We start from the raw sequence: 6,147 nt of genomic DNA, 5'->3' as shown, positions 1-6,147 counted from the left end.
TCTTTCAAAAATGAAGGTTTAAATCACATGAATATGCAGCCTTATTTGCAAGAAATTCATCCAGCTCCCCTGACTGTAACAGTGTGTGTTGAGTCAATGATGCTACTTTGTGTGTTTTGAAAACCTCCCAGCTGAACTTGACTGTGCACTGCTTTAAAATCTTTTCCAAGTTACCTGGAAATCTTCAAACAAAAGATGCAATGAAGCATTTTACGTGTCATGAACAGTCACTTCTCAGACAGCAAGTGTTCCACCTTGTGTTTAACCTTCTGCCTGCTGTCCAGCCACAGCCCTGTGTATGAGCAGGCATCAGATACAGTTGTATATGGCCAGCCAAGGTATTCCTGTACTCCACTCACCAATGGTACTGAGCCAGACTGAATCAGTCCTCCACAGGTGGAGCAGAGTGTGTGCAAGTCTCTCCCAGCAATTAAAATTTCTAAGGGAAAGCAGCCAGGTGTAGCAGACAGAGGTTACAAGTTTTAGAGGGAAGCCATGAGCCAGTAGGTTAAATGGATTTGATTCTCTATTCTTTGCACATTCCCCTAGTTACCATATTTACCATCTGATCTAAGTCCTTCCACTATATAGGATGTAGATCATAGCATCCTATGATCCCTGCTGAGCTTTCTCAAGATCTTAAATGTCTCATCCCTAAGTCTTGAAATGAGAAGCTGAAGAATCCATGGAAAACTCTTCACTTTTTCTAAAAGTAACTGGACCATGAATTAATTCTCTGAGAGTCTCTTACTCAATCTATGAGAGGATTTACCTCAGGCAACACTTGGACAGTGGGCAATTTGAGGGCTAAATGTGGGGATGACAGAGCTCAGCCCAGCTCTTCTGATTTAACAAAGACAATCCAAATCTGGGCTGAGGAGCTGCTCCTGATTGTGTGGAACAGAGTAGTTAATGTTTGCATGCAAAATAATAAATTTTAGGGTGAGCAGAACAAACGATACAGGGGCATCTTTTACAACCATTCATGTAATACAGCAGAACATTAGCCACAAGAAATTAGCAGTCGTTAGTCAAAATGATAGTGTGAGTGTATTAGGCTTTGTTAATCTTTATTAGTCCTCTAAACTAACAGTATAAAAACATCACTTGCAGGTACAGCCTCTAGTCTTTGATTAAACAGAGGGCTCTATTTCAGGAAAAAACCCTCAACACTGACTCCGGGTCTTCCTGTGGGCTGTTAAAGCAAATAGAAATATCCTGAAAAGAAGCACTGAACAATGTTTTCTCACTAAAGGAATGAATACAGAGACAGGTGGATGACCTTTCCCTGCATTTCCTGTGTTGAGATTATTGGCCCAAAGGTTGATGAACACCTTCTGGTGCTGAGATTTTCAAAGTCAAGCAGTGAACCTGCTTCTACTGATCTTAACAAAAAGTCCGTATCCAAAATGTCTTGATGGCTTTCAGTACTTCAAGCAATACCTCTCTAACCAAAGATTCACTTTTAAAGACTCTGGTTGAGATTTAAAAATACATATCCTTTGCTGTGGAAATTGTCCAAGCTACATCAAAATCAGTGGAAATACGAAAATCCCATTTACTCAAGATCTGTACTTTACCCTTAAGGTTACAACATCCCATTCATAAGCATCCCAATCACTAGATATTCTGGCTAAACACGACTCCCTCTAATGACAGATCAAATTTTTGATGTCAGCAGAATACTTAGAGATCAAGTAGCAGCCAAACCAACTCTAAACAGCAAAAGTGAGAGAACAAGGGTGCACAAAATCTGGGTTAGCTAAAACACCAGCCTGTGCTGCCAACCACTTGGCAGGCAGAAGCGTTGGAGCTGTGACATGCAGGGCAGCTGATGTGGCTCGTAGCTGCTTTACATCACACCCATCCTTCCCACCTTTGCTGATACAAACTTTTTGCCTTTCCCTTCCACACCTCCAGAGAACAGCACAGCAGCAGCTACTGCATTATGTAACTAATACCCCCATCTGATACCAGAGGACAGCTTCATCTTAACATGGTGACAGCTACACTCCCTTCAAACTCCTGGAAAATTCTAATTCTGTGCTAGCCAGAGATAACTGCTAAATGCCAGCAACAAATCCCTTTACACAGCACGTGGCATTCGATCTCCTACCTTCTCCAGGTGTGTTCTCACAGCTAGTGATGCCTGCTGCTCACAGACAGTGTATTTGTTATCTGTCCCTATGTGTGTATTTAGGTGCATGTATATATATGCCTCGCATACGTAACTCCAAGAGCCTGTCCTGACCTATCAAACACTGTGGTAGAAGCAGGAGGCGGGGAAAAAAAAGCATATTGAGTAATAACAGAAAACTTCAGGAGGTCTCAATGCAAAATATTCCACGGAAGACATGAAAGAACAGGTCAGCCCACTGTGCAGGCTACCTTTTGACTCACCCATTGCTTCAGTGGATGGCAGTTTCCTTGTTTAGTTTGTCACTCAATTATTCAAAGCACTAAATTCCACGTCACTCCAGAAATCACTGACAAGGCAGAACAGGAAGATGTGTTCAACTGTGTCTCAATAAATTTTAACAGGATTTCTGCTTTCAGGTAAGAAAAAGTTCAGAGAGGAAGTACTCTCTAACGCCCCATATTTTCTCAAAACAGACAGGGACGTGACACTTTGTCAATCACTTAATCATATCAATTTCTACAAAGAACATTCATGTAAGTTTGATAGAGGTGTATGTCCTTTGGCAGAGAAAGACAAAATCATTCAAGAGTTATAGACCAAGCTTCTGCACTGCAAAGATGGTGAAGGGCTCAGAGGATTTTTCTTTCCAGCACTATTACAGACATCCCATCAGTCAGCTCCCCTGTGTGCAATACAAACAGCTTTTTCTGCCACACAGATCTAAGGAGGGAGCTCTCTGGAAGCAAGAATGCTCCCCGCTCACTGGATGTACATTATCCAGCCCCACATTCCCCATTTTTGGGGGCACTTCTGGGTACCAGCACCCTGTTCCACCTCAGGCAATGAGAGGCTAAGAGCAGTACAGGGAGGGTAGGGAAAAAGCGTGTGTGTGTGTGTGTGTGTGTGTGTGTGTGTGTGTGTGTACCAGACACCCGAAAAGTGGTAGGAGAAAGGTAATGGGAAATATTTCAGAGGAATATGAAGGAGCAGTGAGGGCAGGAGAGGAAGGCAGCAGCTTTCTGAGTTGCAAAGGCAAAGTAATGAGTGAGGAAAGGAACAGACTATGCTGGAGACAATTTTATGTCTCCATATAGGCCTTATGGCACCAGCAGACAGTTGAGAATTTTGATCCAGCTGAACCAGAGGAAACTCTCCCTCCCTTACTTATCAAATTAGTATATTTGGCTTAATTCTGGGGGCCTGCTGTGCCTTCCTCTCCCTTCTTTCCTTTCCCACAACCCTGGTTATGCCCTGTTTAACCCATCAGCATCTGAACTTTTGACACTGTCTCCTCAGGTTTCATACTGGGTAATGGGCAAACAGTGGCAGTACCTGCACCGGCAGGAAGTTAATTTTACTGAACTACACTGCTCCCACAAGCTTCTGAAACTGTAGACGTGTTATGGTCTGAGTCACCCCATCTTTTCAGACTCTGTGACTTCAATGTCCCCATCCTCAGATGATCTTTTGTAGGAAGTAAACCTGTCCAACCCTAAGGCTACAGATAAGCAAACATATTGGTCACCATTTCACGAGTTTCAGTTATACAACATTGTGTTTTGCCCCCAAAACCCCAGGTTTCATTTCGTGTGCAAATACTACGTAACTTAGTTAAGCCTCACCGACTTTCAGCAAAGTGGAAGTGAATCTTTTCCAGCAAGCCCCTCTCTCCTGGTCAAGGCAAGTATCAGGCTAAGTGACTGCCAGCCCTGTTACCAACAGCAAGGACACGACTGAGCAACTACAGAACTAAAAGTTAAATCCATCGTATCTTTAAAGATAAAACAAATTCTATAGTGGAGGACTGTAGCACACCCCCAGCAGTATCAGACAGAGGTATGTTCTGAGCACTGCAGTAGAGAGGCTTCTGTGCAGAGCAATCAAGGGAGAGCTTTTACATTTTAAAAACATAAATTACTAAAAAAAAAAAACCCAACTTACTAAAGATTGTACCACAAGACCAATCTACCCAACCAAAAAACATCCATTAAAACAGCTCTGATTAAGAAATGAAAAGGAATAAATAATAAGAACAGATGAAAACTTTCAGTTTGATTCTGACAGAAAGAAAAACATAACTATACTGTAAATTTCCTTTCCTAATTTTACTTCCTTTTGTTTTTGGCAAGCACTGTATCTTCAAGGTAAAGATAGTTGTTGAGGAAGTCAGTGTCAAATGGCTAAGAAAACAGACTGAAAAATAAATAAAAATCTGCAATGTTTGTGAGATACCTCTAGACAAAAATTCTATAAAGACTGACAAGTTTTGTTGTGATCTGCCCTGGACATAACAAAACCACAGAAAAGGTGGACTTTTCCTTTCTCTTCAACCAAGGCAAAGAATTATTTTTTTTCCATTTAGCCATTGGGTATGCATATTTATGATTTGGGCAGTTTAATGATTAATATCCTCACCTTGTAAACAGGGAACAATTGTGCCTCTGCCATACCTGTGGCAGTCAGCTCCCACAGCCTGCACAACAGAAGCCTTGCTTTGCTCCCCATTTGCTGCATTCAGGAAGGGCACCAAGGTGGCCTGGGGAGATTTACAATCAAAGGCTTCCTGGCCTTTACTCAGCCCTGAGGATAACACAAGCAAGCACCAAAGAGACTCCATATATAGCTGTAGGAATGCCAGAGTGCCATCGGAGGAGCGCAGCCCTTAAATGGCAGAACTATCTAGAAGATGAAAGCGAGTTGTTTCCTACAAAATGAGTAATTCTTGCCAAAACATGTTGAATTCTATGCGGCCTTTGATTTTCAGGAGTTTTCACTGGAAAGGAGTCATCAAATTCTTAAAGCCAAAAGCCTCTATTTATAAAACTAAAAAAATGAGGGAAATCGGTCTAAAGGAGGCTTCAAAACATCAGTTCCACTTTCAGCTCTAGGCATTGGCAGGAAAGCAGGGAAGTCTGATCTTCAGAAAATACAGTCAGCCTGCTATGTTCTTCCAAAACAGAAAACTGTTCCCCGGAGTCACTGTTTGCACCTCCTGGGTCAGGCCATGCCAGAGAACATATGAGTGCCTGGGATCACATCATGGGAACAAGGAAAGTGTCTTCTTCTGCAGTAGAAGGCATAGAAGTGGGCCTGGATCATTGTTCAGGCACACAGGGCCACAGAGTCTCCATGCATACCCCTCCTGGAATTAAAAAAAAAAAAAAAAAAAAAAAAAAAAAGGTTTTAATGCAGAGCTGCCTCTGCTTATGCAAGGTCTGGGCTCCTCCCGGCTGTAAATGGCTGGGAAAGGGCAAGAACTGCCACAAGGCAGGACTGCTTCCAAAACTGCCTCTTGCCACATTTTTTGGACCCATGGGATGGACTAAAGTGAAAAAGCTTTCAGGAGATATTTTAGGGAAAAAAAAATCTGCTTTATCCCAGCTGCGCAGTTGAGATGAGGAGAGCCTGGCAGCAGAGCTGGTGGCCAGCCCCAAAGACAGGCCAATCCTCAAGCTACTCCTGAAAAACCTGTGCTGTTATCCCTCATTGCTGGAGGAATAAAGAATTTGGGACAGTAGATAGTTTGTCCATCTTGCCTGCTTAGATGGAGAATTCCTCCAGGCACAGCCAGACCCGTGAGCCTCACCAAGTGAGGGGCAGCAGTGCAGCCCTGAGCTGAGGAAAGAACAGTCCAAGAGACAGCTGAGAGCACACATCATCAGCGTGTATAAATTTCTAAAGTGGGGCTGTCAAGGGGATGTCAAGCCAGGCTCTTCTTAGCAGGGCCAAGCAACAGACAAGAGGCAAGGGCAGAAACTGACGCACAAGAAATTCTACTTGGGTATAAGAAAGAACTTCTTTATTGTGCTGATGACCACACATGGAACATATTGCCCATAAAGGCTGCGGAGTGTCCCTCACTGGAGTATTCCACAAGCACCTTATCACCATCCTGTGCTATTTGTGCTCTGGGATGACCCTGCTTGAGCAGGAGGGTTGAATGAGATCACCCACTGTGGTCTCTTCCAACTTGACCCATTCTGTGACAGGCTGGAGACCCAGATGAG

Source organism: Zosterops lateralis, assembly GCF_965231275.1.
Source record: "Zosterops lateralis genome assembly, chromosome: 3".
NCBI classification, from domain to species: domain Eukaryota; kingdom Metazoa; phylum Chordata; class Aves; order Passeriformes; family Zosteropidae; genus Zosterops; species Zosterops lateralis.
The sequence above is the reverse complement of the archived record's forward strand: the minus strand, read 5'-3'. Positions refer to the sequence as shown.